This window comes from Nuphar pumila, chromosome 3 (assembly GCF_984573655.1).
Source record: "Nuphar pumila chromosome 3, dmNupPumi1.hap1.1, whole genome shotgun sequence".
In the NCBI taxonomy this organism is placed as follows: Eukaryota; Viridiplantae; Streptophyta; class Magnoliopsida; order Nymphaeales; family Nymphaeaceae; genus Nuphar; species Nuphar pumila.
This window is the reverse complement of record NC_143251.1, coordinates 128515648-128540222: the sequence shown is the minus strand read 5'-3', so window position 1 is coordinate 128540222 and position 24575 is coordinate 128515648. Positions and strand designations below refer to the sequence as shown.

Genomic DNA, 24575 nt, shown 5'->3' with positions numbered 1-24575 from the left:
AGCCTGTGTGACTCCTTTTGTTAGCCCATATGTTGCTTGATCGATGCTCTTTGTGTAAGGTGTACAAATCTCTTTACATTGAACTTTTTCCCTGACAAAGTGAGTCAATTTTGATATGCTTAGTTCTTTCATGAAAGACTGGGTTAGCTGCAATGTGAATAACTGTTTGGTTATCACAATACATTGGTATAGGTGAGCTTGTATTGAACCCGAGCTCAGATAGAAGATTCTTGATCCAAATGAGTTCAATGGTAGTGGTGGCCATGACTCTGTATTCTGCCTCAACACTGGATCTAGAAACCACACTTTGTTTCTTGCTCTTTCATGATACTAAATTATCTCTGACATATACACAATAGCCTGTAGTAGATCTACGATCCTGGCTACCCGCCCAAACAGTATCTGAGAAGCCTTTTATGTCTATGTTATAATTCTTTTTATACCATAATCCTGGTCCAGGCACCTTTTTCAAATACTTGAGGATTCGATCAACAATCTTCATATGACTTTGGCAAGGAGCTTGCATATGTTGACTCATCTGACTAAAGACATATGTGATGTTTGGATGAATAACAGTCAGATATATCAACTTTTCAACAATTCACTGATACTGAGTGATGTTTGCAACTAGTTCATCTTGATCTTTCATTGAATTGCATTCGGTTTCTATAGAAGTATTAACAAGTTTACTTCCATGTTTTTCAGTTTCCTTAAGTAAATCGAGAGTGTATTTTCTTTGAGACAAAAATATCCCCTTTTTTGAATGAGTCACCTCTATGCCCAAAAAATATTTCAACCTACCCAAATCTTTAATTTCAAATAGTTTTTAAAGAAGTTCTTTGGCAGCAGTAATTTTTTGAACATTATTCTCGGTGATGATGATATCATCAACATAGATCAACATGATAACCATCGAGTCATTTTCCTTTTTGAAAAATATAGAGTTGTCCGCAAAATTTTTAACAAACCCATACTTTTCAATGGCATTGCTCAATTTAAGATGCCAAGCTCTTGGAGATTGCTTTAATCCATATATGGATTTGTGAAGCTTGCAAGCGACAAAAGGATCTTTTTCTTGAGGATGACCAGACGGCAAGCTCATATAGACTTTTTCTTAAAGGTCGCCTTGCAAGACGGCGTTCTTCACATCAAGTTGATACAACAGTGTGAACACCTCAAATTTTCCAAAAAAATCCAAAAAACTCTTTTTTTCCCTTGGGCCCGTTCTCTGAATAAATTGGGCAAATTTTTGATCAAATTTCTATTCATTTCTCGAATTCACTGGAATCCAGACTCAATTTTTATCTCTGACCCAATTTTTGATCCAAATCGGATATCCGAATCCAATTCTGATCCTGGATCTCTTATTGTTCAAAAAATAAAAAAAAATTAATTTGTGGTATTTCCTTGGGTATTTTATCTAAATTCAATCTCAATTCGGGATCCAAAATCTATATTTCCTCAAAATCTTGGATCAAAATCCATTACGGGGGTCATTTTTTGAAATAAATCATGTAATTTTTTATAAAAACCCCATTTTAGAAAAACTTGCAATTTCAAAACCAATATTTTATAAAAATCTTTTAAAAAAACAAACTCATTTTGGATCCCATTTTCTAACCCCCCCCCTATTTTCCTCATATCTTTAGAATTTTTGTCCAAAAAAAAAGGAAAAATTCCAAAAAATATAAGCTTCCTACATTTTTTAGAAAACCTCATAGATAAGCCTTCTTTCTAAAAAAAAATTCATAATTGAACCCCTTTTAGAAAACCTTTGAAAGAAAGCCATTCTTTTGAAAATTTTTAAAACTTTTACACTCGATTTGTAAAAGCTCAACGACCATCTGTTCCGAGGATAACCACAAGTGAGGCGATGGAGGCCATCAGCCTCCACCTTCTCGATGCTTCCTCTCTGCCCTATATAAACAAGCCTCTGGGGATCACGATCTTCACCGCTCTTCACCCCAACATTTCTCGACATTTCTTCTGTCTTCCCTCCTCTTCCCCTCTTCCCTTCCTCTTCTGGCGATTCCCCTCTAGGCTGTCAAAGAAGCCCTTTTCTCTCCTTCAGAATTCCAACACCACCGAGGGACTCTAATTAAGGTCACGTTGCCTTCAACTTCCAGAGATCCAGCAGTCACAGATGAGTAACTATCTCTTTCTCCTTCTTTTTTTTTTGTGAAGATCTTCTTCTTACCTTATCACATTCTTTCATTTTTTTTCCTGTCTTCTTTATTTTATTCTGATGCAGCCATGGTGGGATCGACCTGCATATAGCAGGATCGACCCACCCATTGCAATAGTAATAGGAATCCTTAGATTCCGATATCTTCCTTTTTTTATAACAATTTTTTTCTCGAATTTGCTTAATCTTCAACATTTATCCTTCATTTATATTGTTTTCCATATCCTGTTTTTTTTTTATTTATCGTTTTTTATTTCCCATTTACTCTTGATGCTCATATCGGATGGTTAGTTCTATGTTTAATCCCCTGTTGAGATACAATGATCGTAGTTCCTATTGATTTTCTTAGGGTATTGATTCTACAAATTAACTGTAAGCCTGTATTCTCTGCAATTTTACGTGATTTATATTGATGATCCCCTCTGCATAATAGTTACCCTCTGCTCTTTGCATAGTTTATGCTCTACATGTTTAGTTCACCATCCGTAACCCCTTGATGCATTAGATATCATTTTATAATCATCCTCATCCTGCTCATCCATGGCATCTCAATCCTTTGATGATATTTCTGCTCTTTTGCTATCCTTTTGCAATTCATGGTTATATGGTTATTGTCAAAGCAATGCGCTCATCTTTTGCAATTCATGACCATTTTATTTTCCTATTTTTTCATGTTAATTGACTATCAATGCCGCTCGTTTGCTCTGTCATTCGATGCAAACCTGGGATTATAGATATATGGCAACATCCGACTTGCTAAATGAACTAAACAAGGAATGCCTTAAAGATTGAGTGATATGGAAACCGAGTTGTTCAATACTGTACTCCAGCAGCTTAATGATGCCGCTGGTGGTGTTTTCTTGATTAATAGTGAAACGCCTGACATCATTGGTGGAAAAGTAAGAGAGAGCTCTGGAAATAATAGAAAAATTATATACCCAATTGTAGTATGGGAAAGATCAGCCTCGTGATGTTGTCAATAATGCACTGAAGGCAGTTGTGGCTGAGGCCAACAATATGGGGGTTGTCTAAAGCGTTATGGTGACATGATTGCTTCAACTAATAAAATGAATCACAGGTCCTGGAATGAGTACAAAGATTAAATGTAAGTATCTCAATATATCATGTAATGCTCTTCATAGGTTTAGTAATCTGATGGCTATAGATCACCAGACATTGTTAACTTCCCTATGAGTGCTAATCAAGCCAGCATCAGAAAGAAATCTGCTTCCTGCCTTGCCTCTTCTTGGTTTGAATTTGTCGGATGCTTTATTGGTGAAGGCTACTGCAGAGGTTGTTCATCTTCTGCAAAATAAGGGATTAAAATCTGAAATGATCCGCAAACATTTAGATGATTGGTGTTCTAAATCACGCTGTTAGATATTGATTTGGACCTCATCTTGGTGACTGTGACCCCTTGTTGATTGGTTATTTTAAAAATGCATCAGAAGTTGATGAAAAACTTCGTGAATACGGCCTACCGATCTTAGAGAAAGTTTTATTTTAAGATATCCTAGGAGCTTAACCATTTATTGTGACATGATTCTAAATCTTAGTCTCTAATATTTGAGTTATGGCCCTAATTTTACTGACATTTGGTGGATTTAATGACTACTACTGGTTTATTATGTAGAATTTCAATGATTGGTTTATGCTGTTACAAAGAATGTGGCTCCTATATGTATTTCTGCTAATTTGTTTGTATTCTGAGCCCAGATGTCTTTGGAAGATTTGCATCTACCTATGTAGCAATTTCAATTATATTTTAGTTGTCAAACATCTCTAAATTACCATACTGTTGTGGATCGATCAATAATGCATCTCACCACATTGATGCAACCCTCTCACATCACTTACAACATCATGTTTCATTCAATATCATGTCCTCCATCATCTACATTAGCCATACCTCTTCCACACAACCATTCATCCAGTTGCAAACATCTTCCCCCCATGTATCCCATCTTACCTTCATCAGCTACCTCACCTTCCACCATTAGTAACTTACACCTCCAACCTTCATAGCACTGCCAACATGGCTTCACTTACATTGTCACTCCCCCACCTTCTCTGTAACACTATCTCATTAGAACCCATCATTAGTGGTCATGGTACTGGTGAAATCAATGTCATTACAAAAGAGAAAGCAAAGGTAGTTGCTTGTGAATAGAAGCCCAGGTTAGATGGTATCGACATTAACACTGTGAGTGGAAATTCCTTGAAAGTCCATACATTTTTTTACAACTCTTAGGCACATTTAGTATTGCTTCTAAATTTGATCAAGATGAGATAGGCAAACTTCTCACAGCAGCCCATCTGGTCGTCTTTGCGACAGATTAGCTAGAGAACACTTTCTTCATGAATCTGTCGCTAAGTAGCAACTGATTAGCGATGAAAAACTGTCATCGCTAATCCGTCGCTAGGCATTGCATAGAACGACAACTTTGCCTCGTCGGCGGACTTGTACCATCCTCCGTGAACCGGTGCTCTCCGGCGTCGCCGTCCTCCGTGAACCGGCGTGCTCTCCGGCGTCGGTGTCCTCCAACGATCGCTATGTCTCATCGTCGTCCTCCGTGAACCAGCGTCGTCGTCCTCCGTGAACCGTCATCGCCGTCCTCCGTGAACCATTGTCGTCGTCCTCCGTGAACCAGCATGCTCTCTGGCATCGTCGTCCTCCGTGAACCGGCATGTATGCTCTCCGGCGTCGCCGTCCTCTGTGAACCAGAATGCTCTTCGATGTCGCCGTCCTCTGTGAACCAGCTCGCTCTTCAACGTCGTCGTCCTCCGAGGAAGTCAGTTTAAATCGAGCGAGGTCGGTTTAAATTTCGAACGGAAAGAGGGAAAATTCTGTGCTCGGTTTGAATCGAAAATTAGTGACGAATTTAGCGAGGGATTTTTTCCATCGCTAATTAGCGACGAATTAGCTATGGAAAAATTTCCTCGCTAAATCCGTCGCTAAAATATTTTCTTGTATTGAGAATTAGCGACAAAAAATTTGGTGTTGCTAAGTAGCGACGGATTAGCGATGACAGTTTTTCATCGCTAATCAGTTGCTACTTAGCGACAGATTCATGAAGAAAGTGTTCTCTAGCTAATCTGTCGCAAATTTGCAACAGAAAAAATTCGTCGCAAATTTCCGTCGCTAATTAACATTTTTCTTGTAGTGTTCCTTCATGTGCACAACCCTTCACAGTGGCACCCATTGCTAACCCCTGTGCACACGTGAGCATAGCAGCCCAGTGACTGTTGTAGCTCACAACACCCCTTTGCCATCGTATATTTTCACTCCCTACAGTCCATCTCAGCACAATGTTTTATTGTCTCTATACCATGTCAACATTATACCTTTCTTCATAGCTATTACAATAGCTACATTTCACCAAATTTCACCCTGCACCTATCTCTGTTTCATCACCTGCACAGGGCACCTTCTGCTATATCACTGCCTCAAATTCCTGCATCTCCACTATCAACAGCCGCCACCTCCACATTTCACTATTGCATGCTTACCACCCTCATCACCTTTCCCCTTTATCACCCTCATTTACATACTCATATGCACCCACCTGCAAATGGGCATTATTCACAATTCTGCAGCAACCCTTCAGCACATACCCATTGCTGCACATTTTTTTTGGTCACTTTGCTGATTGAATATCTTTCAGTTTTGGGGTTTATATTTGCTAACCAGCTTGTATATTAATAATATATCTGCAACATCTAAACACTGAATCCTTCACCATTTGTAATGCATTTACATGTGCTAAATCTATGAGCATCTTCCAGCTCATGTATTAAGCAATCCATTCATATTTGTTAGTTACTGGATACCTTATGTTTTGTTGGTTAGGGATATATCTTACCATCTTCCTCTCACTATGATACCTGCATCACACATTTGTTCTTCTCATTAAATGCCAATTAATGTCTATTCTCACCATTAGCTTAGGACATTGTGTATATATGTTTTATCTTCATTCTTCTTAATAGTTTACTATGTCATGATTTCTCATTATCACAAATACATGGCATATGCATTTGTTATTTATTTTTTTAGTTTTAAGAATATACTTATACATTCTTCAACATGACATTTCATTTTGCTGGGATTAACTTGGGTCTTGCAGGAATTAGGTAGAAAAAGACTATTTTCCCTCTTAATTTGAGAATTTGAATTTCAAAAACTTGTAATAGTTAGATGATCAATGAGAATACTTACAATTCAACATAGATTAGAATGCATGAGCATGTATATTCCTTAGAAATTGTTTGTTTTCACACCATTTTCCTCTTCTATTGCAAAATTTCACAAATGGGAACACGAATGACACATGCACCATTTTTATAAAAGGTGATTAAATCCTAAGTTGACGATTTACATCAATGGTCATAGTCAAGGTGTGAACAAAACTTATGGTTTTCATCTTTTATAGAATAACACTGGATCCACACTGAATCTCTTTTAAAAAATCATTATATTTTCAAATATTTTCTTTCTTTATCAGAGTTTAATTTAAAATTAATTCAAAATATATATCAATGGCCATAATCAGGATATATTAAGAATTAATTTCATTTTAAACTCTATAAAAGAACAAAAATGTGTTTTATTCTTCATTTGAATTTAAATATGATTATTATATAATACATTTTATGACCATAGTCAAAAATATATTATATCTTCAATCTTATTTCAATCCATTTAAAGAATGAAATATGCTTTTCAAATTCTTTTTATTCATTTATCATTTAGGATAGAATTACATCATATTTTCAAAATTCTTTTTAAAAATTCAAAGTGAATTTCTGAGATATATCTTTAAATATCTTCTTTATTTCTTAATCCACTCTTCAATTTTTATTCCAATTCATCTTTCTATCTCATCTCAAAATCCAAAATTCAATTTTAAAGTCCAATTTGACTTTAAAATTTCAAATTCATTTTTATATTCAAAATTCAATTTTCAATCCAAATCCAATCTCAAAGTTCAATTCAACTTTGAAAATTCAAAATCATTTTCATTTCCAGGATTCAATTTCAAATTCAATTTAGCATTTCAGATCAAATTTCAAAGTTCAATTTAACTTTGGAATTCTTGATTCATCTTCTGATTTCAAAAACTCAAGCTTTAAATCAAGTTCATCCTTTATTTTTCAAAATCCTCAAAGTTCTAAAGACCGAGTCTTGATTCTCAATTCAAAATCAAAGTTTTGAGATTGATTCTGAATCTCAAAATTCGATTTTCCTAAATTTAAAACCCACTTTTAAATTCGATCTGGGTTTCCAAAATCCAGATCCATCTCCAAAACCCCATTTGAATTTTCAAAATTCAATCCCCTCTTGGATTTTAGATTTAGAATCCAATTCCACCCTGGATTCAGATTTTCGGAACCAATTCCATTTAGGATTCCAGATTCTGGATTCAAATTTCATCTTAGATTCCAGACTTCGGATCCAATTCCATTTAGGATTCATATTTTGGATTCAAATCCATCTAGGATTCCAGATTTCAGATCAAATTCTATTCGAGATTTAAAATCCAGTTCCATTTCCAAAGCTAATTTTAAATCTACTTCTCAAGTCTAAATTCAAATTCAATTCCTGTTTTAGGTCTTGATTTCAAAATTTTCTTTTTTAAAATTGATTCTTGAAAATCAATTCAAATTCAAAGTCCATTCTGACTTTGAAAATTCATTCTTATTTCAAAATTTTGATTCTAAATTCCTTTTCTCTTCATCTAAAGGCTTATTTTTTTAAATTATGATCATTCCGAGACTTGGGAATTTCAAGTCTCTTCTTTCAGATCTATTTTAAATTTTGAATTAGATTCAAAATCTAACTTTTTTAAATCAATTTCAACCCTTGGAATTATTTCTTCACTATATTATGAAATTTATTTCGGAATCACTTGAAAAATCTCTAAACTATTTTTCTCAAAAGCATACATTTTTTCATTTGCATTGCACAAGCATGATTCTTTGTGCATTTAGACTTAGAATAAATTTTTAGATAATATTTTAGCAAAGTAAAAAGGCATAAAATCGATCATTGGTTCGATTACCCTTGGTAAAGGCGTCAGGAACAGTCGAACCTCGTACCGATGAGCGAATCCCATCTCTCTTCTTTTCCCGCAAATATTTTAAAATGGAGGTGAGTAATTTTTAAAATCTTTTTAAGGTCAAGTGAAACCTTTGCAAAAGAGTTTCTCTCTTTTCTTTCTTTCTTTTCTCTTTTCTCTTCTTTTCTGTCTTTTATTTTCCCCTTCAACAAAGGAAAATAAAGGCTAAAAAAGAAAAGAGAAGGACACAAGAGGAAAAAATTTGCGATGATCACAAACGACCAGCTTAAATTGCAAGCAAGGGATAAAATAATACATACACTATTCATTTTCACAACGGGGGCAAACGTTTCTTCATAGTCGATCCCTTGGGTCTGAGTGTATCCCTTTGCAACAAGTCTTGCCTTGGGTCTTTCGATAGATTCATCACTTTTAAATTTATTTTTGAAAATCCATCGACACCCTATACTTTTTTTCTTTTCCAGAAGGAAAACAATTTCCCATGTTTTATTTTTATACATAGCGTCAAGTTCCTCTTTCATCGCCTTAACCGAAACCGGCTCATTTTTTGCTTCTTTGTATGATGCCGGTTCATGACCGACATCAATAGAGTTGAGAAATGACACAAAAGCCTTTGGCAAATGCCCATAGCTAATTTGTTTTTCAATAGGATGTTTAGTGGCCATATGGGTGCTAAAATCTTTCAAGTGATCAGGAGGTCTAGAAACTCGCTGAGATCTTCTTACATCTAGATGGTGGACCACTACCTGTTCATTGGAAGTCTGGTCTGTATTATTTGGGGGCAGATCATCCATTCTTTGCGGCTCACTAATGAATCTTGTAACTTTGGTTATCAACATATCATCATAGGCGTCCATACTAGAGAGAACCACCTCCCCCTCACGACATTCTTCATTAGGGACATATTTGAAGAAAGGTGTATATTCATCAAAGTTGACATCACGCAAGATGTACAAGCATTTTTCTTCCAGATTATAACACCTATATCCCTTTTTCATCGTGGAGTATCCTAAGAATAAACATTTTCGAGCTCGGTGACTGAGTTTGTCTCGGTCACCTTTAGGGATTAACATATACACAATGCAACCAAAAACTCAAAAATGTTCAACACTCAGTTTTTTTTCTTTCAACAGTTTCCATGGGAATTTTCCTTGAAGATTTACCGATGATAGGCAATTTATGATATAGCAAGCTGTCATGATAGCGTTACTCCAAAATACTTTTGGCATATGAGTTTGAAAAAGTAAGGATCTAGTTACCTCAAGAAGATGCCTATTTTTTCACTCGGTGACTCCATTCTGTTGTAGAGTTTCGACACAGGTAAACTGATGATCCAAGCAATTTTGGTCTTCAAATTCTTCAAAACTCTTGTTTTTGAATTCTGTCCCATTGTCAGTTCTCAAAACCTTAATTCGGGTATCAAACTGCGTGTAAACTATATTGTAAAAATTCTTAAATCTTTCAAAAACTTCATCCTTGGATTTGAACAAGTATATCCATGTCATTTTTTAGTGATCATCAATGAATGTTAAATAATACTTAAAACCAATATGTGATGTCGTGGGTGCAGGACCTCAGACATATCAATGAACAATATCAAATAATTTACTAGCAGCATTGCCAGGTATTGGGAATGGAGGTCGAGTCATCTTTGCATATCGACAAACATCACACATATGAGTGTCAAAAGCAACATCAGAAACTAAGGCTGAAAGAGACCTGTTGGAAGGATGTTCCAACCTGAGATGCTATCTCTGACCATTATTCACGCTTCGACTGGAGATCATAGCCGAGTCTTCTTTATTTATCACATAGAGGCCCTGCTCAAGACGCCCCTCACCAATCTTCCTGTGTGTCAGACGATCCTGAAAAATATCATTGTATGAAGAGAATACAACATTGCAATTTAGTTCTTCTGTCAGTTTAGATATAGATAATAAATTTGAAGAAATCTCTGGCATATGAAGGACTCAAATCTTTTTGTTAAACAAATATGTTTCTCCTCTTCCCCCGACTTGAATGGAGGATCCATTGGCTATGGTTACTAAACCCTTCTCATATATTGACAACATTTTTTTGATATTTGTTGCAGATTGAACCATATGATCTACAACCCTTGAGTTTATAACCCAAATATTCGGTTTTTGTTTTGAGGAGGAAGAACACATACCTGTCTTGACACACGTGACCGCTGATGCAGTAACAATAGGGACATCCTTCTTACTTCCCTCGTTGTTGTTCAAAAAATCTCTTAAAGAGTCCAGAGAGAACAAATTATCATCCTTAGCAAGATAAGTCATTTTAGTTCTAGTAGTATCTTTTCTTTCATCCCTATAGTTGTTAGGTTTACCAAGAAGAACCATCAGTTATCTCTATGATGCCTTTCCTTTTTGCAATGAGAGCAAACAAGATATTTTCCTTTGTGTTTATTCGATCGATCTTCATTCTTCGTAATTTGAGGTGTGAAGTACAAATCATAGGCAACTCTCTCACCCGATTCTTTAGTGAATGGTTTGGTATTATTCATTATTACTTTTCTACGACTTTCTTTCCTTGAGATGATAGAACAAACATTACTAAGAGATGACAATTCCTGCCCTAAGAGAATTTGACTTCAAATGGTTTCATAGCCTGATCCAAGCCCAGCTAAGAACTAAAAATTTTTCCCTTGTTCTTTAAGTTTTTGAATAGTGCAAACATTTGAAGAAGAAACAACCATAGAATCCAATTCATCCCACATACTCTTGAGTTTTCCAAGATACTCACTCACGGACGAGTTGTTCTTTTTGTGTTTGTGTAGGGTCTGGGTGAGTTGATACATGCAAGCTATATTATTTTTCTCATTGTACAACTCCTTAGCCGTAGTCCAAATTTCCTCAACGGTATGAAGGAACAAAAAACTCTCAACAATTTTAGGCTCAATAGAATTAAGGAGCCAAGACATAACCAAGTCATTGGCTGATTACCATTCATCAATTTGTGTTTCATCTTTATCTGGTTTGGGAGTTTTCCCATTGATAAAACCTAACTTGGATTTACTGCTCAAGAATAGAGTCACTGATTTGAACCAAGAAATATAGTTGGAACCATTGAGTAAGATAAAGGTGATCTTGAGAGAAGGAGATACCTGCTCCTGAATAACAATCTTTTCTGATGTGTTGGCCATGATGAAGCAGGCAACACACTGTGGCGACTAGCATGAAACAGATGATAGGATCACAATTTCCGCTCTGATACCATGAAGATTTATAGGTAGCGATTTGCAGGCATCGCAATATACCTACACAACGATTTATAGGCACTACGAGTTACATGCATCATGATTTACTGACACAACAATTTGTAACTATCACGATTTGTAGACACATCGATTTACGTGGTTCGGTCTTTAAGACCTACGTCCACAATAGGCAACTACTACAACTCTCTTTATTTTTTTTCCAATGAAATCATATGAGGTACATCCCAATCTTTATAGCAAAGCTAATTAACCGAAAGAGGATATTTAGGAGAAGAAAGAGGAAACTCAATGTTATCCCAACAGGAAGAGAGAGAGATTTAGGAAACTTAACAAACAATGGTTGCCGACTTCCCTTATCTTCATCACTTTTATATACAGTCCGAATGGAAGGTTTCTTTTATTTTTATATGCAAAGAGTGATGTAGATTCTGGGGCTCATTGTGTGACCAATTCACTGCACATGATGAATTGGTCAAATTTTGGAAAACCAATTTTTGCAGAGATTATTGATCTGGTATGTACTTTTCAGTTTCAGTAACTCTTGATTATAACATCATACTTGATGAATAATTAGACCGAAAATGCACATCCATTGAATGTCAAAGTAATCTTTAGTAAATGTATGTCTTGTTAAGTTGATAAAAGACTCCAAAATTTAGAGGCCTTAGGCAGTGGCCTCAAATCTCAAAGATAAGGATCAAACCTTGGATCTTTTTATTTCGATTAAAAAATATGACTTTTTGAGTCCTGAAATTTTAGTGCACTGTAGACCGTTCATTTTTTAAGCTCTTAAAAAACCTTCTTATGTGTCACCATCATATAATTAAAAACTCATTTTCCACTAAACAAACATTGTAAATCACATCCATAAGATTTAATTTAAAAAAACTAAAACTTCTGATTTTCAGCTCAATAGTTCCATATAATTTGGTGCCTTCAAAAACACCAAATATTAACCCCTTGTGCCTCTTGGTAATTCTAATATGACTTTTTTAGGATAGGCTAAGGAAAAACCCCTCATCATTGACAGTAGGGATGGCAGTACTGTACCAGGGCGGGGGATAGGGTCTCCACCCCCGCCCCATTTCAAAATCCGAACCTTCATCCCCGCCTCCATCCCCGCACGGGAATGGATTTCAACCTCCACCCCGCCTCCATCCCCGTTTCATGTCCTCCATCCCCAGTCCAAACGGGGGCGAGGTGGAGCGGGGCCCCGTTTTCCCTTAATTAGTCTATAGTCATCCCTTAAAGGATTGGGGACGGGACAGGGTGGGGCTAGGCGGGGATTGAGACGGGGATGGGGTGGGGCAGGGAAAAGCCTAAGTCCATCCCCGCACGGGGTTAGATTTTAACCTTCATCCCCACCTCCATCCCCGATTCATGCCCTTCATCCCCGGTCCAAACGGGGTGAGGCGGGGCGGAGCCCCGTTGTCCCCCAGTCCACTGCCATCCCTAATTGACAGTACACTGGTAGCCCTCTCTTTGGAAAACCCTTTGAGTTCTAACTCGGCCATTGAAGAGTACACCCAGCTTTGGCCTTGCAGCAAGGGCCCTCCCTAGCTATGGATTCAAACAGTGGCCATCTCATGTTAGGTGTATCACCTCTAACCAGGAAGTCTGGGCCCTTGCGCGCAAATTAAATTAATTTAATGAGATAAATTGAGATCAACTTTTTGAGATAATGCATAGTTGATCTCAATGCATTTAAAAAACATCTTTGTTTTCATAATTATCTACGACCGTGCTTCTCACTTAAGAGCTGTTAGAGTGGGGCCCACAGACTTACAGACTTATCTATAAACTTAGTCTTTTTGGTGAAAACCTAAGTCAGGAAGACTGAGGAAATCATCTCCCACATGGCCGGCCCGTTAAAATGGAAAGTACCAAGGGTTTTTTTTATGAAGCATGGTGCATTGAGATAAGATCATTCAAAAACTCTATCTTTTCACATGGTTGGCAACGTGGACTTGTTGAAGCCACATGAGCAACCATTGTGGAGAGAGAGAGAGAGAGAGAGAGAGAGAGAGAGAGAGAGAGAGAGAACACTGTTCTTGGATCTAGCTGCAAGGTTTCCATTATTTGTTATGAAAGTTAGCGACCTCCAAACTACAACCCCAAAAGAGTTGACCAAGTCGTTTTTAAAACGTAAACAAGTGGCACCCTTTAACTAATGAAAATGACTGCCTTATGAGAGAGGGACCATATATACTATACTAGAAGAACGGTAGCATATAACATCAACAACTAATCCTTCAAAAGAAAAAATAAAGCTAAAAAAATAGAAGAAAAAGAAGAGCGAGACTATACAAGAAAAAGGTAGATCATAACAGAGACAAACAATTAATCTTCAAAAAGGAAAATAATTGCCTAAAAAGTAAAAGAAAGAAAAACAACAACCAAATCCATGCAGCCTATCATTTCCATGTAGCATTAATGAGGATGGGAAGAAGGATAATGAGGATGATGATGATGACTAGAACTATGGCGATGCACGTACATTTCCTTGTGCTCTTCTGGTGCTCCCTTGCAGTATGCAACTCGTCCGCACCGGTCCGCACAAAGGAGCTGGCCCTGGCCACATGACTCTCTATGTTATTCAATTGCTCCCCTTGAGCCTCAACCAGGACTGACATGTCTAGGAATACCTGGTGGAGCTCCAACAGATTCTTCTGGATCTCCTTGACCGCGTCATGTCTCTCCTGGATCTCCGATATCGTGTCCAGGATCTGTCCTCGGCCCTGCTCCTGGATTGCCTTCTGGAAGATTGTCTCACTTTCACCTGTCGATATCAGCTTTTCAAGCGTCCCTTCGTCGGCATGTTCGCCGGTGACCGTGAAGTACCTCCTCTGCACCGTCTCCTTGTATTCATGAGACATGCTCTCTCTCATTATCTGAAAATCATCCATGGTATCCTTCAGTTTTTTTCGTAGTCCGCTGACAACCGATGTACGGGTTCGGTCTGTAGAGCTGCCAGGCCCGCATTCCGGGAGACAACGTTTGGCTGCGTTGGCTCTGTCCAATGCTTCCAGCCTTATCTTGATGATCTTGGCCCTCTTCAGGGCATCGTTTATGTCTACATCCATCTTCATGCGAAGATCCTTGACAGTTTTTGGGTCGTAGAGCATATTGCTCTCCCGGTTGGATTTTTGGAGACGGCAGTGGATCTGCTCCATGGCGCGAAGCTCTTCCTTGACACCTTCAACGTCGGCAAAGAACTTGTCAAGGTTGACGGATTCTCTCCCGATTGAAATGATAGCCACCTCTCCTCTTCTTCTAGGCCACGTCCTCCCAGACTCGATATCGTCGGCACCAGAATTGGCATTGGCCAGCCTTCTGAAGGAGCTGGAAAGCAGATCGTTCATCTTCTTTGCTTTTTATTTTCTTTCAGTAGGAGAAAGATGGCCGGCTGCCTTTCTTTTCTTCTTCTTTCTCCCCTGCATAAATAAATGCTGCAAAAGAGAGATAAAGAGAGAATTTTAGAAGGAAGTCCAAATCTTGTTAACTTTTATTGCAGTCATCCTTGTTAGGACTAGACTTGGTAATAAATCAAGTGAAACCAAGCTTCCCTACTACCTTGGTTATAATCACCATTAGGGATGGCAGTGAACCCGGGAAAAGGGGCCCCACCGCACCTCGCCGGGTTTGGACCGGGGATGGAGGACATGAAATGGGGATGTAGGTTAAAATCAAAACCAATGCGGGGATGGACTTAGGCTTTCCCCCTGCCCCACCCCCATCCCGTCCTGCCTTACCCTGTTTGGACTGGCTGGGGTTGGAGGACATGAAACGGGGATAAAGAGGTTAAAATCAAAACTCGTGTAGGAATGGAGGTAGGGATAGAGTGTAGGATTTTGAAACGGAGCAGGGGTGGAGACTTTGTTCCCCGTCCCAGCCTCAGCCCCAATCCACTGCCGTCCCTAGTAGGGATGGCAGTGGGGCGGGGCGGGGGACAAGGTCTCCACCCCCGCCCTGCCTCAATATGTTATCCTCCACCCCCGCCTCCATCCCCGGCGGGGAATGGATTTTATCCTCCATCCCTGCCTTCATCCCCGTTTCATGTCCTCCATCCCCGGTTCAAACGGGGATGAGGCGGGGTGGGGCGGGGATATTGCGGGGAAAAGTGGTCGGGGCAGGGACGGGGCGGGGAAAAGTGCACGTCCATCCCCGCCTCCACCCATGGATGGGGATGGATTTTAACCTTCGTCCTTGCCTCCATCCCCGTTTCATACCCTTCATCCCCTGTCCAAACGGGGCGAGGCAGGGCGGGGCCCCGCTTTCCCCCGGTCCACTGCCATCCCTAGTCCCTAGTCACCATGAAGACCTGTTCTAAGCTCTTAGTATAATTGAAAACAATCTATAAAATGCCACCTAACAGTTTTAGTAATTTCATTTAGCTGTTCACTTTTGTAATTTATGTTTCAAAGCAATGTTGCTAAAATCAGTTCACAAAGTGGTAAAATCTTAAAGCAGGCAATTTCAAAGCTTAAGGTTTTATGTAATTTTATTTTTGATAAATATATTAATTCTTTTAAACATGCAAAGGAATAGATTTAGGGCAAGGCTGATTTTGCCTGTTTAGCCAAAAGTTGGCCAATCTTTTAAGATACTAGAATTGGCCCTGGTTTTGTTTCATTAAAGGGACAATTCAAGTTGATTCAGATCGATTTTGTTAACATTGTTCCAGAGAAACAGTTGTTGATTTTGGGTCTTTTCTTAAATAGCGGATAATTTAGGAAGTTTTTTTATAAAGTTACTCTATAATGAATTTTAAACTTAGCACTGTGTCCCCGCTTGGGAGACTATGGTTGAGAGATGTAAAATCATCTTGTAGGAGCTACTTGTAGTTCACGAGACGTCACACGTTCGAAACCCACCATTGACCTGGGTATACTCCCTTGTCGGCAGGGGGGGGGGGGGGACCTCAAGGGTTTTACCAACAAGAGGCCAGCCAATGTGTGGTCAGTGATGGGGTTTTTTCTCTTGGATTATAATGGATCGAATACCTGTAAGTTTAGTTGGGTTGTGGACCTATAGTGGATCCAATTTAGGTAATTGATCGACATTGTCTCATGGTGGCTTATCTACTTAGTCAAACTTAGGATTAAAACAAAAAGCCAAAGTGCGAAAGAAAGAAGTGTCTAATCCTGATTAGACCTATATGAATAATTTGGGCCCAATAAATATGTAATTGAAGTTGGATTTAGTTGAAAATCTCTCGGGTCCGGGTCCGAAATCCTAGACTTCCAGGTACAAGTAAAGTTGGCTTGAAAGCTGGCCGTCTACATGACCCATAAGTGGTCCACCGAGAGGTAATGAATTAAGGCCGTTGATCTTAGAGATCAAACGGTCTGCATCAGTGAGTCTGGACGAGGGGGGTAACATGGGGGACTTCTCTTATGACAAGTCAAATCCCAATGGTAGGAGCAGCTAGTGCACATCACCTTGTGTTGGGGCATTGCAAGTTCAAATCCCAAAGGTATCATTGTATAACTGGTAGGGGTCGCCTTACCACAGCTTGCCTTTAAAAAAAAAGGCAAAGAAATCTGAAAACGCGTTTGGGTTTGGCCATTTTTGTCCTGCTTTTCATTGATCTAAATACATGGAAAAAAGGTCTCGTTTTTTTTGGAAGATTGGCTGAGAAACTTTAAAAAATGTGCTCTGCGGGGATATGGAAATCACTCTCTATTGTAGAATATGAAGAATTGCAGAGCATATGTATTCTAGGTTTTGGGCCTCGCAATTTCTTGATTTTTTAAGCTTTTTTTGGTGGATAAATTCTGGATCTGGTGTGGTCTAGTCCGTAAATATCGCGATTTTGATGGATTGCGTTATGGGATTTGACTAGGGAACATACTTGAACTTCTAAGGGACGCGTTTGGCAAAGAAAATAAAATTAACAAGGAACAATTTCATTTAAGGCCAACATTTTGCCATTAATTGTAAATATTTGCCTTGTGTTTCTGAATTTCCTGACACAGGCTTCACTTTTTCCTGCCAAACAAGGGCCTGCCTTCCGTACTACCTAGATAAATAATAACTCAAATTACAATAATAACCTCCTTCAGATTGAAATGTTCAAGAAAAACTTTACGAGAAAAATTAAGAGGGCAGGGTTAGGTTGAAATAAGGGTCACCCTTTTCCCAAAGAAAAGAGAGGGCAGTGTTTGCGTTGCTCCGGGGACCTGCCAAATCACAATGATTCAATACAATCCAAGGGATTTGGCATAGTGGGATGGGACCTAGACCGTTGACGGGCAGTCTAGGTTCAAATCCCATGGGCATCACCCCCTGCATAAGTTAAGCTTGGCGCCTTCTTGGGGTCGAGGGGTAAGCCCGCAAAGTTTTACGTCGACATGGACAACAACCATAAGTATGGCAGGTTGAGCCAGCGTGGCTAGGTCTATGTGCCTGGGGTGGTTTCTCCAAGTAAAAATAAAAAAAAATCACATTTTAATTTCAATATGATGTCGATAGATGTTAAGACGAAGACCTTATTTGACAGTTTTCAAAAACCTATGGCGCATATTAAGATTTTTCACAAATGTGATGCTAATATTTGAAATAGGGGCGTAAGGTTGGTTTAATGTAATTTTTTTTTATATTCTAACAATAATATAAAGGAAAGAAAAGGAAGAAGAGACCTAAAAAGCGTTTCCCTTTTGTTTGCAAGGTGGTTTGAATTAAGTCAACCTAGTAATTTAATTAATAACCATATAGGCACTTTTTTTTTTTGGATATCTTAAGAAGCACACAATCGGATGTGGACATGGATGTGATTTATGAGAAAACTAGTTGTCCTCCTAATCACAAACCTCGGCAAAATTTCAAAATTTTTTGGTTTTTTCTCGATAAAATATCTATAAAATGATGTTATATCTAACATTATAAAGTTGATATGAATTATTGAATAAATATATAAAATAATATAAAAAGGTGATGAAAACTGTTTTTTTCAAGTTAATTTCGTGATAAAAATGCACCCTGCGAGGGATCATCTCATCTGAGTAGGAGGCATCTTGTGACATCATAAGGGTGTTACCAGGTTGCCTCTTATCAAACCTGATTCGGAAATGACTCTAAAAGTTAGACCCAAAACTGACATAATCTAATTCCCGTCTTGATACAAATATAACTTGGAATTGTGGTCTAAGTTGACGGGTTTGAGTATGTATCGAGTTGGGTCTTCAATAGACTCATTTTTTAAGCAGGTCTAAGGAATAGACCCATAATCTACCTTTTTTGTTTTGGGTATGGCTGAAAATGTAAACCCATATGATTCAACGAGCGTGGGTATATGATCAGTATAGGTTTCAGTTGGGTTTTGATATGATTAGTAATTTAGACCTAACTACCTACCAATAAAAAATATGCAAATTAATGGAATCAGCTATTCATCAAGAAAATTATAAGCCAATTGAGAAGTTATCTTGACGCGCAATGCATGTTGTGGTGGATAGGTTGACCAAGTTTGCATATTGCATTCACTTACCTTCCACCTACACAATCCAAATCATGGTACATGTAGCAAAACTTTATAGCATGCCCAAATCTATAGTTTGTGATATAGAACCCCTTCATTAGTAAATTTTAGTAAGAATATTTCAAATTTCAGGGAATAAAGATAAAATTTAGTACAACCAACCATTCTCGAAAACGACTGGCAAAGCAAGGTTGTCAACAGATCCCTAGAAACTTACCTTAGATGCTTCACTAGTGACCAACCAAAAAAGTAGGTGACCTATCTACCTTGGACTAATGGTCCTACAATACTTCATTCCATACTTCAACCCAAACCACTCTTTATAAAACATTGCATGGTCAACCACCACCTAAGTTCATTGCTTACCATGAATTCACTATAAAAGATTGGGTTTGACAAAAGAGGATGAATTGTGGACAATGATCTCTAAGTGGACCCAAACGATCCAAGCTCTCACCAAGATACCATGGACCTTTCAAGGTGATTTGGAGCATTGAACTCACAACCTACAAGCTTAATTTTTCAAAAGAAATGCAAGTGCACCCTGTTTTTCATGTGTCTCGACTTAGAAAGACGTTACTGAGAACTACCCTCAGATATACCTGAAATGCCACAAGAGATGATAGCTCGACACCAACTCGCAGTCTCAAATCAAGGAAAGTAAGAAAGGGGGAACGCATGGTGAAGAGGTGGTTAGTATAATGGGATCATGGAGGAGAAGAAAATGCTACTTGGGAATATGATTATGTCATAAGGAAGAATTTTCTCAAATTTTTACCTAGAGACCAGTTCTGATGTGACTGTTATAGAGAGCAATAGGGGTAACGCTTTTGTCCCCGAAGCCACATTAACATGGCTGCTATTGCTATAGCAACCACTTTAAGTGCGTCCCTCATAGATTAATAGCAGCGATACTTTTCTCTCTGCTGTTGCTAACATAACAACCACATCAGCTGTTATTACTAACAATAGCAGCTACACTTCTAAATCGCTGCTATTGCTAACTATAGCAGCCACTTCTAAAGTTGCCGTGATTACCTAAGAAGTCGTTTGTTAATTGGGTTTGCTGCCACTGAGGAAAGTGGCTACTAATAGTTCTATCAATAGCAGTGACCCAATTTTTTTGGCTGCTGAAGAGCAACAGCAACATTTCTACTAATAGCAGCCACAAATGTTGCTGCTAAAGCTGCTTATCCTTGTAGTGAGGACTAGGTCTGTCTCAAGAGGAGAGGAGTTGCTGCACCCCTAAGTGCAGCCCAATGGAGGCACATGGTTTGGGTGTGCCTAATGCACTTAGTGCACATGCCCAATGGCGCACCCGAGGAGCAAAAGTCGAAGCCGAATCGGAAAAGGATGTTGGGAGCATACTCACCTCATCTCAAGCTGTTGGAACAAGCATTCCAAGTTTGCACAAGGGGTTAGAACTACCAACAATATTCAGTTTGGAAGTTGGCCAGTTAAGCAAAGAGTTTGAAAAGGATAGCCAGCCAGGCGCAGCACAGCCCTTGAGCAGCCTAACCGTGTATTTGGCGCAAGGCTTGAGGTGAGGTGTGACCGTTGCACAACATTTTGGGCCACCATTGAATGGCGCAACACACACCCATGTGTATTGAATTTGTGGCATCCCATCAACTTGGTAATGTTCATTAGTCATCCCTACCACCAGATGAGCTGACCCTTGTGGGTATTGCTCATGAACTTTGAGGATAGGTTTGTATAAGAATCTCATGTACCCTCACGTTGGATGAACAGAGTTGAGAAACCTTAGTGTTTAGTTGATTTTTTGTAGCAATGGTCTTTCATGAACATGTAGAATCCACTGCTATTATGACCAAGAGGTGTCATGTTGGCGTGAACTAGAGATGGTGTTCTCAGTGTAAGACTCCATGAGTATTCATCCCTGCCCGTTAAGGACAATTTTTCAATTTGGCTTAGGCCTTGTGGCAAAGGACGTGCACCCCGGTATCGAACTCCTGACCTCGATCTCCTTCAACTTGAAAGCTTTAGATCAACCCACCTAGCCAGGTGTGCAGAGCCCTTGTGGGAAGCAGTTGTAAGAAAGTTGCTGGCTTGCTGGTTGTAGGATGAACCAGGTGAGTAAAATTGATCCGTACGTGGAAATGAATAAGCAAGGAACACCAAGTAATAATCTTACCAACTTTGTCATACAATGCTGTTGAATGGTGCTGACTGCTGTTAAATTGAGATCTTTAGGGTGTGTTTGGATTCAGTGAATTGGGTGTTGTTGGATTCCAGTTCCATTATATTCTTTGGCTACTTTCAACCACAAAGAAGAATTTGGTGGAATAGGATTATAATCCCACTGAATTTTCTGAATCCAAATACACCTTTAAGGTTATTACTGAGAAAAGGTGTTTGGAAGGAATTGGTGGAGTGTTTTGGAAACCTAGAAAATTGATGTGGTGGGGAATTGGAATTGTTTTCTTGCTTAGGAGGATCTCTCGAAGGATTTAGCGATGCCAATTTTCTTGGACTTTTTGTTTGTTTAAAAGGCTGATAATATAAATGAGAAATGAGTTGACGTAGAATAAAAATTTCAAAAAACAACTAGTTGGATATTTTCAAGACAGCTGAAATCTTTTCACGGGTGAAACTAGCAATTATTTCCTCGTGAAATGAGGGAAATAAAAGAATTTGTGTAGGCCGATTGCATGCCCCCAACTCCTTTGTGCCAAACATCTAAAATTAATTTTGGCAAAATCCTTAATCTCAAAAACCATTCTGACTCCCTCCGTTTCTTTTCGATGACCAACTTCCAAACATTGATTCCCTCAATGTTTATAATTACCACCTTTCCTATTGGGAGCCTTGCATTGATACAAAAACACCATTTTCATGTGTAGCGAAAATATGGTTTTGCCAATGTGATGGTAGGGCTGAAATTCCATTTCTAATGCCATGTTTTGGCAATATCACTCCTTTCAAACAGCAAAGAACATGAGTAGGGGTGTAATCGGGTCGGGTATACCTGACCCGACCCTATCCGACCTCCCGAACCAAATATTACCTGACCCAACCTGATTTTAGTGGACCCATAGGTTTAAGTTGGGTCCAAAATATAGACCCATAATGAAAATGGGTCGAGTCTTGGATATTGAAAATGAAGACCCAAACAACTTTTTATACCCGACCCGAATGGTTCCCCATATTGTAAACCCAAACTGACCCGAACCTGACACGATTATGTACCTGAACCCGCTTCATACCCAAAGTCAAACTTGCTTCGTACCCGACCTGAGTCGAACCTGAACCGATTATTTATCCAAACTCATTTTATAATTGGTACTATGAAAAAATAACTAGAATAATTGGTAAATATTAAATGTTATATAATCAATTAAATATTTAAAGATGTTGATAAACTTATAATTAATATACATTACCTTTTAGTGATCAAAACTTTAATTCATTTTTTTGTCGGTACTTCTTATTACCCTTCTAGCATAGAAATTGTTGGGTTGAAGTGAATCTCAAATCTAAAGAAAAATACTCGAGCACTCATTGAATTTGATACATTTTGAATATGATATATCAATAATGTCTTTTTATTCCAACTTAAAGCAATTGCAGGCTGCAATGGAAAAAGCTCTTTTACGAATTTTAACTCCAAGGCGATCGATTGACATCTTGAGGGATGTTCAAGCTTCAAAGGAGCAAGGGAAGACCATACGTCATTGTTTTTGTTGGTGTTAATGGTGTTGGCAAATCTACCAATCTTGCTAAGCTACACAAACCCATTTGCTTTTGGTACAAATTCCTGTTATATAAACTATGTAAAAGCCACATACCAAGCAAAAAATAAATTTTAAAAATGTAAAATGCAATATCTACTGAATATGTAGTATATAATCTTTTGTCAGTGTAATGATTGTCCTATTCTTTTCACATTTATCCTTATTCAGTTACCAAGGTAGGGGTTATATTCATATTATTTTGATGTAGCAATGTAATCAACATCTGCTGTATTGAATACTGGCCATTTCAACACTTTCTTTTATGACTTTTCCATTTCCACAATTTCATTGCCGCAAGATTTCTTTCTTGTTACTAAAGAAAGAATGTCATTTTCTGTTACTGAAAATAATTTTCTTTGTTTTCTTTATAGTATTTGTTTTTATTGCTTCTCCATTTCTTAGACTAGGTATATGTTGCAAATTTTCTTCATATTTAAATCATTCAATTTCTGAAACTCTAAATTTCTATTACGTTATTTTGTAATGCTTCTAAACTTGATTCAAAATTTTAATGTTTGCTTACCCAGGTAAAATGGCTGTTACTAAATTTCTATCGGTTCCTAGTAGTTTACATATGTTGCTGGTTTACATATTCCAGTTTCCCCAAGTTCAGTTTATTGACACTACATGTTAATGTGATCTTGGTTTGCCTAAATCTTTCTGTTTTTTAGTTCTCGATGGGGGCAAAAGATGACCAAATATAGGAACTATTACAATTGATGGCTTTTTTTTCATGAGGAACAGAGAAATCACCCCAGTAACAGACCAAGTTGCACTGCCTATGCCTGCCGTACTTATGGTCGCTATCCCGGAAGTGTAAACCTGTGGCGCACCCCTTGCTCTCCATTCCTTGGGAAATGACTTTCACAGGAAAACAGCAGCCGCCCCGATGCCTTTGTTTCATGCCCTGCAAGAAGGTGCCATTTTCCTGTGAAACAAACACGCCCTCAATGTATCTGGGTGGGAGTGGGGGTCCAAATGGGTAAGAATCATGGATGATTCCAATCCGATATGTTTCATGTGATAGAATAAGTAGGTACAAAAATTGCAAACAAGGGTTTCATATGTAGACCATATATATCGACTAGATCTGATCTGGATCTAAATAAAGTCTGATAGAAAAATACCGAACCTGATTAGGAATCTCTGTCCGACCATATAAGTCCTAATCCAATCCTAATACTATCCATGTCTTTTAAGATCCATATCAGCGAATAAAATTCTGACTTGGATCAGACCACCGACCACACCCCAACCATTTTCTATCCTAGTTAAGACTGCATCATTAGGTCTGAGTTTCAATGGATCAGGCCAAATCCATAACCAAGTGTTGGATAAACCATATCCACATAAAAGGGATCTCTTTGCAGTAAAATAGCGTGTGGGCCCAGGCACATACTTGCATCCAACGGCTCTAGTTGGATCTGGACATACACCCAGTTAGGTCATAGATCGGACGAGCTTAGACATGAGCCAAGGCAGTGTCTGTGAAGTTAATCTGCAAATGGAGAAAATCGTAAAAAGAATGAAATAAAAAAAAATAAAGATGTGAACAAACTGGAGATGCGGGGTATCGATCCCCGTACCTCTCGCATGCTAAGCGAGCGCTCTACCATCTGAGCTACATCCCCATATGTAGTTACTGACATAATAAATTTATCAAATTCTTTAAATTCTTTTGAATGGGCCCTTGATCATCCACCATGATGTGTGGTGGATATTGATCCAAGATCTCCTTTTTAATGGGTGTGTGATAAACTGACAACTCGATCATCCTCTACATTTATCCTCATCGATTGACCTTTAACACGCGCTTCCTAAATACGGTATTACA

The 24575-nt window shown here is 38.4% G+C and overlaps 1 non-coding gene and 1 pseudogene across 2 annotated transcripts; both read right to left on the bottom strand.

The window, feature by feature from the left end:
- Positions 1–13810: 13810 nt before the first annotated feature.
- Positions 13811–14897, bottom strand: LOC149843739 (syntaxin-125 pseudogene; annotated as a pseudogene). Its single transcript, XR_016431154.1, has one exon. The product of XR_016431154.1 is annotated as a syntaxin-125 pseudogene (transcript).
- Positions 14898–24299: 9402 nt separating this feature from the next.
- TRNAA-AGC (transfer RNA alanine (anticodon AGC)) lies at positions 24300–24372 on the bottom strand. Its single transcript has one exon. It is a non-coding gene; the product is annotated as a tRNA-Ala (tRNA).
- Positions 24373–24575: the final 203 nt, after the last annotated feature.